This window comes from Plecotus auritus (assembly GCF_963455305.1).
Source record: "Plecotus auritus genome assembly, chromosome: 9".
NCBI classification, from domain to species: Eukaryota; Metazoa; Chordata; class Mammalia; order Chiroptera; family Vespertilionidae; genus Plecotus; species Plecotus auritus.
Genome location: NC_137783.1, coordinates 142,634,490 through 142,657,078, shown reverse-complemented (window position 1 = coordinate 142,657,078; position 22,589 = coordinate 142,634,490). Strand labels below are relative to the sequence as shown.

The 22,589-nt window shown below is 39.2% G+C and overlaps 1 protein-coding gene across 13 annotated transcripts in view; it reads right to left on the bottom strand.

Moving 5' to 3' along the window:
• Nucleotides 1–22,589, bottom strand: part of LRRC4C (leucine rich repeat containing 4C) — a 1,012,843-nt gene that overhangs the window by 525,038 nt on the left and 465,216 nt on the right. The window contains exon 1 of one of the 13 annotated variants that reach the window (XM_080642554.1): nt 295–383. The exons of the other annotated variants lie outside the window; for them this stretch is intronic. The gene's annotated coding sequence lies outside the window, so the exon portion shown is untranslated. Of the gene's footprint in view, nt 1–294; nt 384–22,589 lie in introns of those variants that run through there. 13 annotated transcript variants of the gene reach the window in all.

Here is a 22,589-nt window from a genome sequence, read left to right as displayed (position 1 = left end):
TATTCTAGAATTATCCCTTTCTCAAAAAGATAGTCATAAGAACAAAAAATGGATCAGTAGTTGGTCAGGGCTACACAAGATAAATTTTGGCTCAATGGAGCCATTCTTCATGGTATAGTCAGTCGTAAAGGATTCATAACTCTGCATTTGTCTATATAATTGCATACTATAAAAGTGATTTTACTATGTGCAAATAAAAAAATCAGTCAAGCCGAAACCGGTTTGGCTCAGTGGATAGAGCGTCGGCCTGCGGACTGAAGGGTCCCGGGTTCGATTCCGGTCGGGGGCATGTACCTTGGTTGCGGGCACATCCCCGGTGGGAGGTGTGCAGGGGGCAGCTGATCGATGTTTCTCTCTCATCGATGTTTCTGGCTTTCTGTCCCTCTCCTTTCCTCTCTGTAAAATATCAATAAAATATATTTAAAAAAAAATCAGTCAAGATACTGGACTCAACATTGAATGCAGATTCTGATGACTACATCTAACTGTATTAAAATTGATGACATAACCACACTGAAGAGATTGGGGAAGAAAGGAGCTGACCTAAGAAACTTTGGAAGATAGTCTGTTGAGTGAATCAATAAAGTTGAAGACAAAATGTCATAAACACTGTATTTTAGTCGGTGAATTTGTTTGTCATAGGTGTACGAGTTAGCAATTCTGAAAGTACTTTTCATTGTATAACTAGGGTTAAATAAATTAGTGCATACATTGTGAATAATGAGAGCTAGGTTTCTCAAAAAAAAGGGAAATAAACATTTTTGGAATTAATAAAAAAATGAATACCCATGAGAACACTCCATGCCACAATTTAAGCAAAGCTGATTAAGGTGGTTTTGTGCAGAAACAAGATATACCTCTGTATTTAGTGCTAATTGGCGCCTGCTGTCACTCTGCTATTTTCTTCTTTCCTTGGGAGCGATCTCCTGACTCAGTGTCTCCAAAGAAGCACTAGCATTTTGAAATCACTCCATTAATGCTTAACCTCAGTTGCCAAAGCAGGAAGGGCTGTGGAATAGATTCCAACAGAAGAGGGAGTTTTCTTATAGTTTTACAACACTTCCAAAAATAGCCAACCTGTGTGGAGGCATTGCTGCAGCGCTGGTGAAAAGAGAAGGTGGATTCCAGAACTGCATTTCCATGTTCTCAAGTCGGGACCCGCTACTCCTCTGCCTAATTACTGAGCACATCTGGACAAGTGAGTTTGGTTGAGGCCTTCTTCAATGAGTCTGAACCCATGCTATTTATAATAATGAACAATTTCCCATTCTCTATTTTCCATTTCCATCAGCTGTGGATGTTCTTAGCTAGAAATGATTGCAATACTCTTCTCATACAATGTTTTTGTGTTGTTGTTATTTGTCCTGGTGTAGCTTTGTTGCAGCAATCGACAAACCTAAAAATTTTTAAACATTTTAAATATTCTTGTGTGAGCGAACATCAGACTAGTTAATGAAAATTTTAATCAACTAGAAATTCAATTTATACATATTTCTGTGTGTTTAGGTTGCCTGGTCAGTCACATGACTTTATCAGCCTTGATAAAAATGATGATAGATCACGTTCACATTCAAAGGCAAGAGCTGAATTGGCTGAATGTACAAGAGACACATCCTGAGACAAATATTTAGAAAATGATTTTCCCTATTGATATCCTAACTAAAGTTAATGTTGTAATTGCAATTTGGGAGTTAATTTTCTTTTAATAGCTGATACTTCATTTCTCTGCTCAATATGATTGTCAGAATGAAAGTCATAATCTAAAATGTCTGGAAATAAAGACCATTTTCTGTGTCCTCCAACTGTATTATGAAAGTATTTCTGTTCTTCTTTGTGCTCAGATTTCAAAAAAGAGATTACTGCAAAATGAATTATAAAGTACCTAAATTGGTTCCAACAATCACATCTCTATTCTGGCAAATTCAGTAAATGTGTTTTATCTCTCCACTGAGATGTTTTCATTATAATGAAAAACCTGATGAAATGTCTCCTTATTAGGTCTATTATTCATCCCGTATGCCTTCCCTACCTTTAAAATAGTAACCAAAGGGCGCAGTGAAGATCCAATTGTCGTTTCGCATTATAACATCATGTTAATCAAGTCATCCATAGGCAGTGGATTGCAGAGGCTTGGCCCGCTTACTATGCACAAGCCTTGTTGGAGCCTTTCTGGCATGTGTCTTTTAGGATTACTTCAAGCTTTAAACTAACCAATGAGAAGGAAATAAAGTTTTAAAATCTCCATGAAACATTAATTAACCCAACCTTTATTTGTATGCATTTTGGCATGGAGTGCTACCATAGAAAACGGTGTCAGCTTGCATATTTTTTCAAAAGGCATTTTCCAATTAACTGCCCATTTATGAACCTAAGGCTGTGAGTTGCATCTGGACACCATACATACTAGTATGCCTTTCTGCTTTGGCTGAGAACTTCTTGGAATGAAAAACAAAAACAAAACAAAAAACAAACATATAAGTGGAGAGTTTAAACTGATGGTGAAATCTACAGCTATGACCCTTCATGTCACAAATGTAAACATGCAAGCTCATGATAGTCTTATATTATTTATCATTTTAATTTCATGATTTTATGTTGCTATAATATATTTTATATTGTATTATTATTTTATATTACTATGTATTTATTTTATATTTTTTCTCTTTCGGTTGACAAAAGTGTTGGAACAAAAACCATTTTTTATCTTTTCTTTCTCTGGTAAATATTTGTCATATTGAGTTTCATACCTCCAGTTTATACAGAAACCTTTATTCTAAACTATGTGTGAGCTATCCCTTCCTGTACATTAAAACTTTGGTTTAAAGGGAACTTCATAAAGGCTGTAAGGTGTGAATTCTTAAAATCCTGGGGCAATGTAAGCCGTCTAGCAATCAATCTGTTTCTGAAACAGGTTGGATGTACAGTTACATGGAAGAAAGTTCTTTTTTCTAAATTATTTATAGATTTGTAGCCTATCACAAAGCCTTACCTCTGACTTCATGCTAAAATTCCAAAATATGCAAGAAGTAGATATGTGTTAATATGCAATCTTGGGCAAGAGAGAGCGTTAGCCATGTTTCCTTATTCCAAAAGAAATAACACTTAAAAATATTTTCATTGATTTTTAGAGAAAAAGGAAGGGAGAGTGAGAGAGTGAAACATCAATCAGCTGCCTCCTGCATGCCCCCTATGTGGGACAGAGCCAGAAACCCGGGCATGTGCCCTGACAAGAGTCAAGCCATAATCTTTCAGTGCATGGGATAACAACCAACCAACTCAGCCACACTGGCCAATTTTCTCTCTTGCCCAAATATGCATATTAGAACCTATATAATCCCTGCACAACATTTTATATTCTTAGCATGAAGTTATAGGTACGGCTTTGAAATGAACTACAAATTTGTACCTAGTGTGAAGTTTGTATGTAGTGTGAGAAACTATGTCCCTGAGAAAACATGTGAAGGGTTATGTATTTCCTACAGGGCATGGGGAAGTGGGGTGAGATAACACTCTTGCACAAGTCCGTGATTTCAGGTATCATCTAAATTACAGGAAAACCAGATATAAAGATAAGAGGGTTTCTAATTATTGATTTATACTCTTCTGTATTATATTACTAAGTTACCTTTACAATAAGAACAATAAAAAGGATAGTTCTATGATTTATGATTTTTTTTGGTAAGAAAAACAAAGTGATTTTAAATTTTAGGCTCTTTTTAAAAAATGGATTCCATAGCCCTAGCTGGGTTTGCTCAGTGGTTGGAACGTTGGCCCTCAGACTAAAGGGTCTTGTGTTCGATTCCTGGTCAAGGTCATGTACCTCGGTTGCAGGTTTTCCAGCCCCAGTAGGACTGTGGAAGACAGCCAATCAATGTGTCTGTTTCATGTCAATCAATCTCTCTCTCTCCTCCTTCTTCTCCCCCTCCCTCTCTCTAGAAATCAATGGAAAAAATATCCTCCAGTGAGGATTGAAAAACAAAATGGATTTCATAAATTCATGAAACCTGAAGTGCGTGTGACCCTGCTATTTCTAAGAGACAGAGTCCTTTGTTCGAGATATTTTCAGGAAAATAAAAATTGATTATTAAATGCATTTAAAAACAAATCTAAATATATTTTTGTTGTTTTTATAATCACTTATGTTTTAAATATTAACCTTTGTATCATTGTATTGAATCCCAGACAACATGGTGATAGGAGCATAAGGTGGACAACCCCCATCTCTTCCAGCTATGTTATTCCAAAAGCAATTTCTCAGCTCTGTTTCCTTCTGAGAGAAAGCGCTCCATACAAATTGCTTTGGAATGAAGGGACATCAAAGAAGATGCATAAAGCATTTGAATGCTCATGTCCTAATGCTGTCACTGAGAATCACCATTTCATGTCTGTCTTGGATCGGGCTCTGATTCTAGAGAAGCAATGTTCTCAGCCCAAAATGCTATACATTGCTAAAGGGCAGTTATTAAGTAGCAGTTCAGTGTTGCACATGGAGGAAATTTTTAATCTGGCAGTAGAACAAGTAATTTCTTCTGAGATAGGGCCATGTGCGCTTTGGGGTCCTTCAACAGGGAACACATTATTTTGGATCATCATTTGCTACTTTCAATAGATTCTGAGATGCAGGCACTGAAGGTTATCATCACAGTGCAGGGAAGAAGATGGAATTATTATGTAGCTTAAATAGAGCACAAAAAAGCAAGGGTTGCTAATCGGATCCTTCACATTCAATTCCATTGTCCTCACTTGAGTAATCTTTCAGCCTAAGGCCCATTGGCCCAACAACAAAGCACAGACTAAATCATTTCCACCCATGGTCTGCTTACCAAGAATATCACATGATGCTTCCAAACACTCAGCAGCCAGCTGCCTTAGAAGTGCCCAACTGTCACGAAATTTTCACGGAAATGGAGAAACTAATACGCTATGCCAAGGAGGAATTTAAATGACATGACTTTCTCTCTCTAAGCCAGTGAGTAAGACACTCAAACACTTCCCCTAGCACGAAATCACTTTCCTGAGAACTTGTCTCATAGCCTCATGGGTGATCCAGGTGCACCAATTTGTGTAACTGCCACCTGTCCACAACTGTCTTGCTCAGGGTAGTTCCCCAGAGTGCACAGTCACAGCCCTTTTCTCAGACTCACTTTTCTCTGTTGATCAGTCCGTGGATAGGTATTTGACCCAAGAGTTCTTTCCTAGAAGTTAAAGTGGAATAAAAAAATGAGTGATCTTTCTCTGAAGCTGAAACTCTATGTTCAGAGACTTTGCGCAACCATATTTCTCTTCAAGTAGATTAAAGAAAAAGAGGAAATTAGTTTTCAAATAAGAGACAAAAATAAAGCAAATGCACAACTATAAGGAGAGATTAAAGATGGAAATGTGCTCTATTATTCATAAAAATCTCTAGTTAAAATTGTATTGAATCACAAACAATTGAACCCCGATTCTAAAGGCCAGATACAACTTTCAATTTTTCAAAACACATTATGGAAGCATTATCCTCCCCCCTCACCACCCTGCTCTTGTCTGAGTTTAATTGAGTTGTGCTCATATACGTGTAACTACAAGAATTTTGACTAATATAGCCACATTTCAACAACTAACACATATTCTCCTTCTCTTATAAAAAAAATGGAATCTAGACTAGACTTAAATCACATAGAAATGCAAAAATCTTAAAAAAATTATTATGATGAGAAAAAAAGGGCAAAACAATGTGTGTGACAGGTACTAATTTACACCATAATATGTACAATAGCTACTTCAGTTCACTTGTCTAAAGATCCATAGACTGAAAAAGTACAGGTTTTCATAAACTCTCTTTTTCCCAGTAATACACAGGCATACAAGATTGCCACCAAATATCTGGCCAGGAGAATAGCCTCATATTCTCAGAAATCATGACATGCATGTTACTCCAATGAAACCATGTGATATACCATTCAAACCAGGGGTCAGCTAATTGTGTATAATCTATGCTCCACATCTGGCCTGCCACCTGTTTTTGTAAGTAAAATTTTTATGGGAACATAGAATGCCTATTTTTTTTATTGCATTTGGCTGCTTTAGCGCCACAATGACAGAATTGGGCAGGAGCCACAGAGAAGGTATGGGCCACAACACCTAAAATATTTACTCTATTCCTTCACAGAAAAAGCTTACTGGCCCCTGATTCAGACCAATCTCATGCAGCTAAGTCAAGATTGAACAACATGTAGCTCACCTTCTACTTTTTTACCCAAACAGACATTACTAATGGAGCATGATACTCTTTCAAAGTAGGCAAAGGCATGGCTACAAATTCTTAAATGGTATTCTTGTAAGACGCTAATAATAAATCAGCACTGCAAACAAATGTCTTTGTGCATCTTGAACTAAGATATTTCATTGATTTGTATTTCCAGATTCTTGACTTTTCAACAAATGTTTCATATTCTCTATACTCGGTGTATATATCCACTTTCCTATATAAAAGATACGTTATTATAATGAAAGAGGACAGGTGATGCATAGTTGTTTAAACTACCATCTGATTTGGTTCAAGTAACATTTATAACTTAAACAAACAAACAAACAAAATGAAAAGCCATCCCTAAATTCCCAGCAGATGGCCTATCTTTGAAGAAAGCAACACACTTTTTTTTTCAAAGTGAAATAATAAAACTCAAAGAAGGATACCAGAGAGACAAAATACAAATATATTACTTGGACTGTGGACAAAAAAAAAAGGGCCATGGACTAAACCTGACAAGCTCAATGGAGACTTGAAGCCTTACAAACTCAGACCTAAAGTGATCACTTAGATTTGAAATAAAAACTTCCTAATTAAAAGTAGTCATGGCAGGCAATCATGTTCTAGGCTAGTATCTTATTTGACAAAGGTCAATCTTTATCTTAACTGAGGCTGTCTATTGGCATCTAAATGAACATACCTTTGGATGGTCAGAGTAATTTCCTTTTTCCAGACCCATCAGGGCACAATCTCTCAGCAGAACGGGAGACCACAGAACCTCTCATTGTTATCTTGTTCTCCTGCATATCAGCTCTATGCGCTGAAAATGTTAGTTGTTAACTATTCTATATCCAGGAAATGAGGAAAGGAAAGGCCACATATTATAGGCATGTCATTTGGGCATCTTTGCCGGAAAACTGCAGCTCTACATTCCCCAGGGGTCTAACAGAGGGGAGACAGACATATGCCCAGCAATGTTGGGGGAGACTTGTCATGGTGCTTGCTGTCAGTCACACCTGGAAACAGGTCATTGGCCGGAGTAGGCATGGCCACAGCACAAAATTTGAGTTATTTAATCCCTTAAACAAAGGTGTTTGTTCTCTTAATTTCTCTTTTCATATTGCCCTTGACTTAATCCCTGGTTTGCGGGTCTCTCATGCCCCTCCTTCCTGGCATTCACCCACTGCCATGTGGACCCCCACACACAATGGACTAATGGACTGTAATTAGCCTAATGTTGAACTGGTCCCAGCAGCAACATGGAAGTGAAACTCTGGACACTGGCTTTGCTTTTAGCTTTACTGAACACCCAACTACACTTCTTTTAGGACTGGATTAAGGGAAATGGGATTTTGGAAACACAGAGATATAATTCCATACCAACAAACATCACTCATTCTGCCTTGTGAGTCTCAGAAAATTCATCATAAAGATTCCACTGCCAGCACTCAGTGGGGAAAGAAAGGAACACCTCAATTTCCTTGATAACACCAGGAAACCAAAAAATGGGGGCTAGTTACCCGGGGAGCCCACCAAGTAATTAGAGGATTGAAACTTTCAATCCAACAATTCACCTCCTGGGAGGGGAGAGCAGATGGAAATTGCTCACCAATACCAACAAAATCACCAATACCAACAATGCCTCACTAGAGACTCAAAGGACAGGGTTCCAAGAGCTTTCTTTTTGGTGAACACAAGTAGATTTAGACAGAGCGACATTTGGAGAGGGCATGGAAGTTCTACACGCTTTCCTCCTACTCTGCCCTATACACCTCTCCCATCGGGATGTTCCTGAATTGTGTATTCTTATATTAAACAACCAGTGATCTAGTAAGTAAAATATGTCTCTGAGCCCCTCTAGCAAATGAATTGAAACCGAGGAGAAAGTCTTTGGAACTGAGCTCAGACCGATAACACTTGTTGGTCAGAAGCACAGGTGACAACCAGGACTTAAGTTCGGCATCTGAAGTTGGGATGGAGGGGGCAGTCTTGTAGGACCGAGCCATTAGCCATGGGATATGATGCTATTTCTGAGTGGATAGTGTCAAAATTGAGTTGAATTGTAGGACACCCACCTGGTGTCCAAAAATTGCTTGGTGGTGTGAAGAAACTGCCTTTCACCTACCCACCACCCCCGCTACAGACACACATACATATACACATACAAACAAACACACACATACATCATCATTAGATGCAGAATATTGGTAATTTGTAGGGTTAATTTAAATGTATGATTAGGAACATAACCACTTTACCGGAGAAGTGAAAGCTATCTAGAGAAATCAGAAGATAATTACATTCTGTTAAATATGGGTTTAGAAAAACAGTAATTTTTTAAATCTATTGGGTGAAATATGGAGATTTAGTCTATTAAATTATATGTGTGAGACTGTAGCAGTAAGCAACAAATAAAAGGATGAAAGGCAAAGACTATAAATGAATCCCTGACAATGTGGACAGAAGCATATGGTCTGATCTTTATATAGAACAGACAGATCAATAACAGAGCAGGCCAACTTTTCTGGTTGAAAGCCCAAGATAATTCAGCTTTAAAAGAAAAAGAATATAGTGAGAGATGTGTTATTTATCTTTTTCTTTCATTTTTATTTCTAAATACAACTACAGTTAACTTTCTCTTCCTCTATCAGAGGGAAAGAAATATATAAATGTTATTTCCTTTCAACAACTTAAAAAGGCCAGAAAACCATCCTGTCTAATAAAAGAGTAATATGCAAATTAACCACCACTCTACTACACTTGCAAGCCACACCCACCAGCCAATCAGGAGAGAATATGCAAATTAGTCCAACTAAGAGGCTGCAAACAGGAGGCTTGGGTTGCCCCCGGTGATGGAGGAAGCCAAGCTTTCTGCACACCCTGGCCAGCCCAGGCCTCCACTCAAGGCTACAATATTTCAATTATAGAAGATAAATAAATCTCAACAAAAATGGCTGTGGCCACAGAGCAAGCAGGAGGCTTGGCTCTGCTCAAGGCTACAAAGTTTCAATTATAGAAGATAAATAAATCCCAGATACCAGGGCCTCCGCTTGGGTCACCGGGGGGCGTGTCCGGCCTGCAAACCACCACAGGCCCCTCGCCCAGGCTGCCCCATGCCCCAAGGGAACCCCCACCCTGATCCAGGACACCCTTCAGGGCAAACCAGCTGGCCCTCACCCGTGCACCAAGCCTCTAGCCTACCTAATAAAAGATTAATATGCAAATTGACCATCACTCCAACACACAAGATGGCTGCCCCCATGTGGTCAAAGATGGCTTCCCCCATGTGGACACAAGATGGCCACCACAAGATGGCCAGCAGGGGTGGGCAGTTGGGAGGGACAAGGCCTGTAAGGGAGGGCAGTTGTGAGTGATCAGGCCAGCAGGGGAGGGCAGTTGGGAGGGACCAGGCCTGCAAGGGAGGGCAGCAGTTGGGGGCAATCAAGCCTGCAGGAGAGGGCAGTTAGGGGTGACCAGGCCTGCAGAGGAGGGAAGTTGGGGGCGACCTAGGCCTGCAGGGGAGGGCAGTTGGGGGGGACCCAGGCCTGCAGGGGAGGGCAGTTAGGGGTGACCAGGTCTGCAGGGGAGGGCAGTTAGGGGCAAACAGGCTGGCAGGGGAGCAGTTAGACATCAATCAGGCTGGCAGGGGAGTGGTTAGGGGGTGATCAGGCTGGCAGGCAGAAGCAGTTAGGGGCAATCAGGAAGGCAGGCAGGTGAGCAGTTGGGAGCCAGCAGTCCTGGATTGTGAGAGGGATGTCCCAGATTGGAAAGGGTGCAGGCTGGGCTGAGGGACACATACCCCCATGCAGGACTTTCGTGCACCGGGCCTCTAGTATTATTACATTAAATAAACAAAGTTGGATAAAAGTAGGTAAAGCATTAAGTGTTAATGATGTCCTTGCTTGCAAAGTTTCACAAAAATCATGTCCATTCTTAATTATCCTATAATTAAGACTGCATGATCCCACTTTTCATCACAAAATGAATGGACTAGACCTGTGGTCAGGGTCATCCTCCACATTTTCAATAAAAACCAAGCAGGAAGATAACCTCACACCCTGTCACTGTTAACTGGTGCAGCTAAGTGAAAAGGTGTGTCAACAGTTGTGGGGTTCCCTTGTGATTAAGGGCTTTGCGGTCAAGCCAGTAGGATTTTGACCACCTACGTTTTGTGAGTCCCAGCTTCTCTATTGATAAAATGATGTGATAATATCTAACTTGTAGCACTGTTGTAAGGTTGAAATAAAAATTTTATTTTCAACAGAGCATCTAGCACAATGATAATCTTGTAAACAGCTCTACAATATGACTCCTGCTTCCCTCTAAAGCTTTATATTCCATCATCTCCCTTATTCTCCATTCTGTAACTCATAGGTTACCTTCCATCTTCCTTAATAACCTGTGTGTTTCCTCAACTGATTCTCTGTCATTCCTTGTGCTTGAATTTCCGCTCCTTCTTTCCTCACTCTCCTCCCACCTATACTTGGCCAAATTCCACTATTCAACTTAGAATAGAATCTTCTTCATTCATCTGCTCTCTGAGGCCAGAGTGCCCTATTCTCTCCCTTTAATTTATTATGTGTTTTGTTTTGTTTTTGTTGTTGTCGTTGTTAGACCATAAGCAGCTTAGGCTGGAGACTGCATTTGTCTTGTTCATCAACACAAGCTAGCTTTTGACATATCACAAGTATTGAATAAAATATAGCCATTTTAATCATCGTATGCCATCTATGTCTTCAATGTAGTAAGAGATGGATGTGGCTTTGGAGTAGGAAAGATGGGAGTTTGAATCCTTGACCTACTTCTTACTAGCCCTGAAAATTTAGCCAAGTAGTCAAGCCCTATCAGGTCTCATTTACTCACCTATAAACTGGCAATAATACTATGTCTGGGTGTGATTGACTGTAAAGGTTGAATGAAAACTTGGAAGTACTCTTACCTTTTATAATTATCAGCGTCACTATTACTGTCCTAGACTTAAAGGACACACTCAGTTTTCTGACCAGTAGTATAAACTGTTCAAAGGTTCAAATAGATCCATTTTGGAAAAGAAGAGGCAGGTTCTATTGCTAAGGTGGTGATGTTATTTGGTATAAAGTTTATTTTATCATATCATACCAAAAGGCTTTCTCACATTAGATTAACAGAGAGGATTTTCTGGGGCTGAGCTTTTATTCATGCCTTCCAATAGAATATATATGATGCTAAGATGAAAATGACAACAGCTGCATTTAATTTGGAAACTAATCCAAAGTGACGAGCATATCCAAACTGCAAGTGAAACTTGAGGGCCAGTTTTGCAGAGGTCTGCATCTGTGACAGGTGCAGCTGATGCACACCTCAGCCCGTCTGGCCCCATCTGCCATGCTCATTAGGTAATGTCACTATGGCAATGGGCCAGGGAATGGTCTGGGGAAACCCAGGTAACTTGAGCATTTTGCATGATTCAGTGATAGAAACTCATGCTGGCTCATGAAATGCACCTCCTTTTTTTTTTTTTTTTTTTTTTGGCTGTTTCGACCTCCACAAAGAAGGGACCTGGGGGAAGGTCCAGAAGTTTTGCACAGGAAGCACTTGGGATAGTCATCTTTTTTTAAGGAAACCTATGAGGCCTGTGTCTTGAGAGCAACTGCATTGCAAGCTCATTGTTTTCACTTAAACTGTGTGTCCATTGGGATGGCTTCAGGTTGTTTATGAAGATGATGAGGGTGGATAAAGTCTCATGTCCTATTAAGCTTACTTAGCATGGTAACTCTGGAAAGGAACAAGAATGATGGCTTTAATCACTGGGCTCATGCTTCAGCTATTAAAGGAGGAATCTTTAAAATTTCATTATGACCAGCTTAGTGGGAGAAGCAAATCAGAACTTCAAAGCTTCACCTCCGGAGGAACCAGTTGGAGAGCCACCTTCATCCTCTTCCTGTGGCAGAGACTTCTGCCACACCCACTGTTAACACACCATTTTAAGATGAACCAGCGTGGAAACTCGGATGGGGATTTTCATTATAAACTTTAGAAGATTTAGCTCTGCTGTCTTGAATCCAAATCACCATTCTAGAGGAGGAGAATTTCTTCCTCTTTTTCAGCCTTTGGGGACCACCCACAACCACCCACTTTCAGGATGAACAGGACTGCTACTTCCCCTGGCAAGTCATCACTTGAAATATTAAGTGCTGAGTCATCTCTTGGGAGTACTTCTGTGCTTCATCATATATAATCAAAGTTGCAATTAAAAAGGCTAGAAAGTATTGCTTTTATAAAATATTTTTAAAAGCAAAAAAAAATCAAACTATCTTTCAGAATACTAATAATGATATTTAAAAGGCTGTTTTCTGGACCATCTTCTCTCTACAGAATTATGTAAGTCATAATGAAGAAGATGACTTTTGTTATTCTCTAAGAAAGTATTTTGGTTTCAGAGACATGATATTTGTTTTATCCCTAATATTACTTTCACTTACTGAGGGTTTACTCAAAACATTTGAGCAACGCTTCAGGCTTAAGATCACTTTCAAACACATCTCATTCAGCCTTGAAGACAAACCTGCTGGGATGTGAACTATTCCCAGTTTAAAATTAAGGAAACTGGGGTGGAAAAACATTAAAAATATATTATTTCTGAGCATATGGTGGGACTACCAAAAGCAAACACAGATCAAAGTTTTTCAGGAAATAAAAAGGTAAGACAAATTAATTACAGATTCCCAAACTGTGCATTGAAATTGCTACCAGCTTTCAGCAACAATAATGCCATCTACTACTGTTACTACTGAAGCTCTGTCATGTACCAGAAAATGTCTAATGAAAAGCGGACAAGGCCCCATCCTCAGGAGCTTTCATTCTTAAATGTGCATAAAGTCAGACACAAAGAAAACAACCAAGCAAGTAGAGAAGGTTAAAGGTATCCTATGTAATAAAAGGCTAATATGCAAATCGAACACGGGAAAGACCGGTCACTATGATGCACACTGACCACCAGGGGGCAAACGCTCAACACAGGAACTGCCCCCTGGTGGCCAGTGTGGTCCCACAGGGGGAGCGCCACTCAGCCAGAAGCCAGACTCATGGGCTGGCAAGCGCAGCAGCGGTGGTGGGAGCCTCTTCCGCCTCCGTGGCAGCGCTAAGGATGTCCCCCGAGGAGTCCGGGACTGTGAGAGGGTGCAGGCTGGACTGAGGGACACCCCCCCACCAGTGCACAAATATCATGCACCGGGCCTCTAGTATAAAAACATAATAAATAGTCCCTTAACCTGCAGTGTGTTTTAAAGCTTTCAAAGTAATTCCAAATCTAATTTCTCATTTGGTTCTCATTATAAATTGCCATTCAACAGGCTTAATCAGAGATGGCCACTATTTTAAGGGTCCTGTGTGGTAAGCAGATTGGTGGCAGGTAGGTGTTACAGTGTGAAGGGTGGTATGTTTCTGGCTTATGTCCAATTGGCTGAAAATTTTAAAAGCACAGTAGATGTTTATTTTTCCTGCTTCTCTAAGAATCTAGAGTATATATTTAAACACAAATAATTCCATGCTTGTAAGAAAAATTTGAAAGCTCATTATTGGTCCACTTAGAAAGGCAATGCAATGATGGTAAGAAATTCCTACTATGCCCGTTATTTTTGAGCATCTACTACATCCCAGGGGTTTTTCTGTACACTCTCTTCGGTAATTAGGAGTAATTTTGTGTTCCCTGTTATTAAAATGGCTCTTCTTACAGATTACCACTTCAATATTTTATTGCATACCTATATTAGGTCTAGTAAACCATATACATTTATTTACCCCAAAATAAATACTAAAAGCATTCAAAATGTCCACTACTCATTGAGATTTGGGGATATAGTGGGGATCAAGAGAGGCCTATATACTGTGTCATGAAGTTTATATACTAGTCTTTATGCGGACAATTAAAAAGGCAAGATACATTTTCTAAATGATGTAGGGAAATATATATTTGTTGCTTAACTATCTCACTTTGATTATACTGAGCATCTCACGTTGAGAATCCAAGTGACATTTTTTTTTTTACTGTTTTCAGTTCACTAGATATTACAAACCAGAACTGAAGTCCCAAATTTTAAAACAAAAATTCATCTTGCAGCTAATGATGACTTCCTGTAAGTTAAACTTGTGGCAATGATGTAGACGAGAAGAAAAGTAATTCTGTGGGAATGTCCAGACAGCATAGTATTGAGAATAAAAGCAACTGATCGTTTGAATGCCTACTGATAGCCTCAGGTTCAGGATTAGAAACACCGGTGTTCAAAGTCCACCTACACCTTAGCAGTGTCTTTGGGCAAGTGGCTTTCAGCACATAAGCCTCAGTTTCTACAAGTAAAAGATGGGAATAATACAAATGATAACAACAAAGAACCTTCATACCCTGGTGCTGTGCTGATTATAGGAATTGACACAAGCGAGCTGCTAGGGCAGCCCTCAGCTATACTGCACCCTATGAACACATTGGCTTGCAACAATAGTTTAAGGTGTGGATGCTCAGACTTCCTGTGTCCAAAAGTGCCAGTGGAATCTCTCAGGTGGTAGCTTCAGGAACCTAATGATGGTTCTGTGTTACAGAACACAATACCTCTACCAAAAATTCACAAATGAACTATTTCCTACCTCTGCCATTGCACACAGGAGAGAACCAGATGCTGCAAGGAATAAAACATCTGGCACACTTTGGGGAAACAAGGGCCACCAAGTGTAGCTGCTTTTAAAAAATATATTTTTATTGATTTCAGAGAGGAAGGGAGTCTGAGAGAGAAAGAGAAACATCAATGATGAGAGAGAATCATTGATCGGCTGCCTCCTGCATGCCCCACATTGGCGATTGAGCCCACAACCGGGGCATGTGACCTCCTGTTTCATAGGTCAACACTCAACCACTGAGACAGGCCAGCCCGGCAAAAGGAACCTTTTTTTTTTTAGAACATGTAAAAGAAGAATTTAAAAAAAGATACTGGGGTCACACCCAAAATCTTGGGTGACTTTCTTAATTCCTAGAATATTAATTCATTATTGTTCTGCACTACAGCACAGACTGGACAATTAAGGTAGCATTATTGGTTCATATTTCTAGTTAACTTTATTTTTCTCCTATCTCTGCTAATTTATTCCCTGTACAGCCGGAAGGAGGATTTAATGCTAAATCCTTTTAATGTTTTTGTACCCATAGAAGTATCATTTAGAGTTCTGCACTTCTAACAAACATATTTCATGCTTTATGTTTCTTATGGTAAGAATCCAAAGCAATAAACTTACCATCATTGAATAGAATATTTGTGAAAACGATAGTTTAATAACCAGTTTTGCACCATTGACATCACGGGGCAGAATGTGATGTAAATGACAGTACGGCTTAGTGTAGTATTTAAATTCCCCCCAGAGGGACCAACACCAGCTACGGGACAAGCCAGTTGGCGTTATTAAAGATCAGGGAGTGAAAGCACACAGAAAATGCACAAAATAAGAACTGGCTCTTTCCAAGAGAATCAAAACTGCCTCCTGACAGCTCGGTGCAGGTCGATAAAGACTTATTTATTGTGCTGGGGTTTCTCCACATGCCCCCCCCCTTTAAATAAATCTCATAGCTGAGAATCAGGCAGCACAGGTTTTTACCCTGCATATAGGTTTGCCAAGCTTCATTTAAACAAACATGTTAAGGTGTTGATGCATTTTTCCAATAACACTGGGCATGTCATGATTCATCAGTTTAGGCCAGGAACGAGACTTCTCTGTCTAGCTGGTCCAGATTTAGCCCCTGTGAGCTGCGTTGTCTAAAAAGTCCCTGAAAAGTGAGAGCACACATCCCTGCTCTGGGAAGAATAAAGCTGGGGGCTGATTTCCTCAGCTTCAGTGTTACATCAGGCCTCCCATGTTTAGGAAAATGAGGTCCTTCACATTATTTCTCACATCCTATCAGAAGAGCATCTACCCTGATGCTGCAATTGTTGAGAAAGTACTAAAATTTGCAAGTAGGAGGCCTGTGCATGCTTTCTGGGGTGCTCTGACCCAGCAGAGTATCAGTATCACTTGGGAGCTTTGGGAAAGTATAATTGCAGACCTCATGTCTGGAGATTCTGGTTCACTGGGGTTGCAATGGGCCAGGTTCTCTGTGTCCTCCAGCAACAAGGCACCACATCCGGTGAAGGGATGGGACATGGCCTGCCATGGAGCCTGGGTGGAGACACTGCAGTCTTTCTCCTGGTGGGGACTCAGTGGACAGAGATGTGGAATACAAAGGGTGGTTCCATTTTCTCTCAGAACTAATCCATTCATTAAATAAATAGCAATGAAGAGTGATTTGGGTAATATTGCTACAAAATGGAATCAGTTGAGAAGTCCTTCTACCTTCAAGCTAATAACTAGTACAATCAAGATAGACTTACTAGTATAGAAAAAATATTTGCACAAAACATATATTTTCAACATTACATCGTTTACTCAAAAATACCCCCCCGCCTCGCCCGCACAAGAGTCTACTTCTAAAGAGGATGAAATGCATACATCATTTCTTGGACACATCTCATTCATATCTAAGGCCACTGACAACTCATACACAAAAACTTTTGTTGTTGTTATTGCTGTTGCCAATCATTTAGGGCAAGAAAAATTGGTTCTGGTACTTTGGGTCAGAGCAATAAAGACCAATCAAAGTTGGCACATGTTCTTCCTTCCCGAGAAAAAAAGAAGGGGGGTGTGTTATTATTTCCTGTTCCTCTGATTTATGCTATTGAGGCCATTTTCACCCTGAACCATTTATATTCATTTTGTGTGACCTTCTCTGTAATTATTTTCACATTTGAGGTTTATTTACTTTTGATTTTAATGGCAGTCAGAGTCTTTCTATGGGGGAAGAACCTTTGGAACAAAAAGACCTCAAAATAAATTTCTGTTCTTTTCTAGATGTAATAGTTTAAGCACTTTGTGGTGTTTTGCTAAGGCTCCTAGTAAAACATTTATGTCCAAATGAAGAAGGACATCCAAAAACAAAAATGCTATATCCAAATATCTATATTTTAATAAACCTGTACTGGGTACCAAAACAAAAATATTATCGGAGTTAAAAAAGGCATTAACAAAGATACATATGCTAAGTTTAAATGTAATTGCTAAGTGTAAAATGACTGCTCAGTATATATTTAGCTAAAATATGGACACTGACATTTTTTTTTTTAGGATTGCTGAAGGGCTTTTCTTAGATAAAGTAAATCTGGGCCTGACAAGAAGGAAGACATGTAAGATCTAAGTTGTATGATGTCGGTGAGGCATTGTTACATGATGACTAGGCCACGCCCAGTGTGGTTAAGTAGCAGCCCTATTCCTCTCATCCAAGTCTCACAGGCCAAGGATCCTGTGGCTTATTATTTGGGACATGCATCAAAACTGCTTTATCTATTGGCATCCTCTGATGCATGAGCTCTGTAATTATTTTAGAGCTACATTTAAATTCCAAATGGAAGTGTAAACAGCCCCATTACCAAAAAGGCGGTAACATCAGCAAAATCCACAGATTTCATGCTATCCTCCTGTATCTCAATGAATAGAAATAAATCAAAAATGCTAAAAGCACCTGGCCGGCGTGGCTCAGTGGTTGAGCGTCAACCTATGGACCAGGAGGTCACTGTTAGATTCCCAGTCAGAGCACATGTCTGGGTTTCAGGCTCCATCCCCAGTGTGGAGCCCTAGTGTGCAGAAGGCAGCCGATCGATGATTCTCTCTCATCATTGATGTTTCTATCTCTCTCTCCCTCTCCCTTCCTCTCTGAAATCAATAAAAACTTGTTTTAAAAAATGCTAAAAGGTAGCTTCTTGAAGTATATGCAGTTCTCAAAAGGGTGAGCAATTCCAAAAGGCTCAGTCTACTTGGCCAGAGTATATATCAATCAACAACACATTCACTCAACAAATATGTTTTGTCCTCTACCATGTGTAAAGAACCACGTTACTAACTTATTCACCAAATCCCTTATTGATTTCCCATCAACTTAAAATTCCCCGAAGGTATCACTGCTCTCAGAATTACCCTATATTTTGGATGCTGCACAATGGGGAATGCATAGGGCTTTGGTTAGGAGGAAGTAGATGGGCCTCCCATATACCCATTATTGAAGAATTGATGGTGTCTGAATATAAACTGTGCTACCCTAGAATGTGGGCAGAAAATTGGAAGAAATTGTGAATAGTGCACATTGCTCCTTCTACAAACTTGAAGACTGTCTCTGGAGACATAGAAATTAATAAATCAATAATAAAATTTGCACTTACATTTATTCATCTACATTACATCAGTTATTTAGTCATTAAATAAAAGAAGTAAATATTGATTTTACTTCATTTGGAGTCCAAACTGCTGCCAGAGATTTCAGTGGTGAAATTCACATTCCCAATATCTCTCAGCCCTAGGATAATTCTGTTGAGGTTGCTTCGGCTACACTCACTAACCTCTCATCTATAATTTTTAATACACACATTAGAAGGATAAATTATCATTGTTTTGTCTCAGACAACATGGAAGTTTTATTTAAAAATTATGGAGCAAAGATACAGTCATGTTTTTGACATACCCTGCTCGATGATTAATACAAAGAATCTTAACATCTGTTTCTCACTCTTCCCATCTGTGATGACAGCCCAGGTAATATCAGCAACTAAATCCATGTATTCACTGCCCTTCCTCAGCTATACCGGTTGCATCTGTCCCAATTGCAAATTGGAAGAGTGATTAATTTTGATCATTTGATGCAATAAACAAACAAGTGACCAGATTCCATTTGAATGGCCATGTCTCAACTCTAGAGAAATGTTTAAATAGATCTAGGAAAGGTAACTGCTGGAAAGGTCCACTTTCCCACATGACATTAGCTTTCATTTTCCTTCTAGTGGCTACATAGTGGAGGTAAAAGGCTACATACAATGATGGTATATCGAACTGAAAAGCAAATATTTGGGAATATAAAAACAATATACCAAAAAGCCCTGTATCTTTATATTAGACTGATAAGAATGGAATTTACTTTGAAAAGTGCTTCAATTGGTTTAAAGCTCAAAGAACTTATATGCATAGATGCATAACCTATAGACACAGACAATAGTGCTATGAAGACCTGGGGGTGGGGCTCGAAAGGGGCAATGGGGGAGGGAAAGGACATACACAATACTTTCAACAATAAAGATAAATTAAAAAATAAAGCTCTAGGCTCTGTGACAGATGGTTAGGATTACTTCTGATTTTTATACATTTATAATGATGAATGTTAATTTATATAAAGGAGATAGAGTGAATAAATATGGAAACCAGTTTAAATTTATGTCTCTGACATATTACACATTAATTTTCAAACCTATTGAAATAACACCTATGCCCTAACCAATTTGGCTGAGTGGATAAAGTGTTGGCCTGCAGACTGAAGGGTCCCAGGTTCAATTCTGGTCAAGGGCATGCACCTTGGTTGCGGCCACATCCCAGTAGGGGCTGTGCAGGAGGCAGCTGATTGATGTTTCTCTCTCATCAATGTTTCTAACTCTCTATCCCTCTCCCTTCCTCTCTGTAAAAAAAAAAAATAAAAATCAATAAACTATCCTATATAATAAAAGCCTAATATGCTAAGTGTCCAGTCATCCAGTTGGCCATTCAACCAATCAAAGTGTAATATGCTAATGACATGCTAAGGCTGCTCAACCGTTTGCTATGATGTAAACTGATCACTAGGGAGAAGATGCTCTGACGGGTAGGTTAGCTTGCTGCTGGGGTCCGGCAGATTGGGACTGAATGAGACAGGCTGGACATGCCCTGGAGACCTCCTGTGGTCCCTCCCCAGCTGGCCAACCTCCCATGTCCCTCCCCGGCCCTGATCATGCACCGGTGGGGTCCCTCAGCCCGGCCTACGCCCTCTTGCAATCCAGGCTGAGGGACCCCCCCCAGGGCATGAATTTTGTGCACCAGGCCTCTGTATGTGTGTGTGTGTGTGTGTGTATATATATATATATAGTATATAAAAGGAAATAACACCTATACTGTTCATATAGACTGTACAGAAATTACAATCTTGAAGTATGTGTCAGTTTCTATACTTCTATACATCTATTCAATGGGTTCATATAAGGCAGATTTGGACTAATTATGTACTTCTAAGGTTAACTTAATTTGACAATAATAAGTACATTGGAGCCGAAACTGGTTTGGCTCAGTGGATAGAGCGTCGGCCTGCGGACTGAAAGGTCCCGGGTTCGATTCCGGTCAAGGGCATGTACCTTGGTTGCGGGCACGTCCCCAGTAGGGGGTGTGCAGGAGGCAGCTGATCGATGTTTCTCTCTCATCGATGTTTCTAGCTCTCTATCCCTCTCCCTTCCTCTCTGTGAAATATCAATAAAATATATTTAAAAAAAAATAAGTACATTGGAAATATGGCTTATTATTTAATGTATTATTTTCATTCATTGTTCTATAACAACATGCATTTATACTAGTAGTTGTTAGTCTAGCTTATTCTCAACTGCTGAATTTAAAAATCATGTCCTAATTCTAATTAATTACTAAAGGTACTTGACTTATTTTGTTATGCAGATTAATGTCAATAAAAACATCTCTTTAAATATGTACAGAAAATTTCTGAAATAGATAAAAAATATGAGAATGACTTGAGCTCTATACTAAGTACAGAAATGATAAAAATAACCTCAAATGTGCATAGCCTTGCTTATTCGTGAACTTTATTCTTTCTTTCTCTCTCCTCTGACCCTCCTTTCCAAAGTACAAATGTACAAACAAGAAAAAAAATATCACCATTAAATGTAAAGAGGGCACCAAGTCTTTACTCTGCAAACTGGCAATAAAAGGGAAAGAATTAAGGAACTATTCTTCCTTGACTCTGTATGAACTGACGTTCTTGGTATTTAAAGAGCCCTAAATAGGAACACCTCCATCACCTCACATAATTACCTGTGTGAGTGTGTGTGTGTGCGCACGTGCGTGTGTGTGGGTGTGTGTGTGTTTGTGTGTGGTGAAAATATTTAAAATCTACTCTCTCAGAAATTTTCAAGTATATAATATGATATTGTTTACTATAGTTACTATGACATACATTATATTTTCAGGAAATGTTGATCTTAGAGCTGGAGGTGTGTACACTTTGAATAACATCTTCCTCATTCCCCCCATAGCTCCTGACAATATCATTCTACACTTTGTTTTTATGAGTTTGGTTCTTTAGATTCCACATGTCAGTGAGGTCATACAGTACTTGTCTTTCTCTGTCTGACTGATTTCATTTAGTATCATGCCTTCAAGGTCAATCCATGTTGTTACAAATGGAATAATTTCTTTCTTTCTCATGGCTGAATAATATTCCATTGTGTGTGTTTGTGTGTATCACACAACCAACAGTGTACAACTTAAACTTACACAATGTTATATGTCACTTACAGCTCTATAAAGCTGGATAAATAATGTATATTTGATGAGAAGTTCTTCTTTACAAATTTTTCCAGCCAATAAATATAGAACAATAGAATTATAAAAAGTGCAGCTTTGCAAACCATAATGAGATAACTGATTCAATTACCAGTTGATTCCAGATCTATTTGGGGGGAAAAAGGAAAGATTAGTCTTGCTCTATTGATACGATGATCAAGTTTAGCATCACCTAATGTAGGATGAACAGTTGGCTTCCAGATATACTGAAATCCGAATTATAAAGCACCATTTATAAAAATGTTTTTGCTAAGCTGTTAAACCTGAATATAATCAAGTCTTTAGATCAAACTTTCAGTTTACAAAATTACTGAGTATTTGAATGAGGTATGGAGCAGAGGTCTTGATGACCCACTTTGAACTTGTAACAGAAAAAAAAAATTGGTTTTGTTAAAAACACTGAGATACTGGAATTGGTTGTTAGCCACAACATAACATTGCCAAGCTTATAGAGTTTGGCATGCTTTAACATAACATCTGCTTTCTATATGCAAAGCATTATCAGAGTACATGCAAAGTTTGAATTAATAATGGCGACTTTGACAATTCTAGAAGAAAATTAATGATGTTGAATCCATTTTCATCCACTGGATTTCAAGCCAACATAAATGTCATTTCATTTCTTGTTTCTGTTAGTTGAATAATTGAAAGGACTGACAACTCTTGAAAAGTCCAGGGTTCTGAAATACTACAAATCTATAATAATAAAAGCGTAATATGCTAATTAGACCAGGCAGCTGAATGACTTTCTGGATGACCTTCTGGACCAAGCAGGGGCTAGAAGGGCCAAGGCAAGCCATCCCAGCTGTGAGGGCCAAGCCCCATGCACAAATTTCGTGCATCAGGCCATATATGAATATATATATATATATTCATATACTCTGAA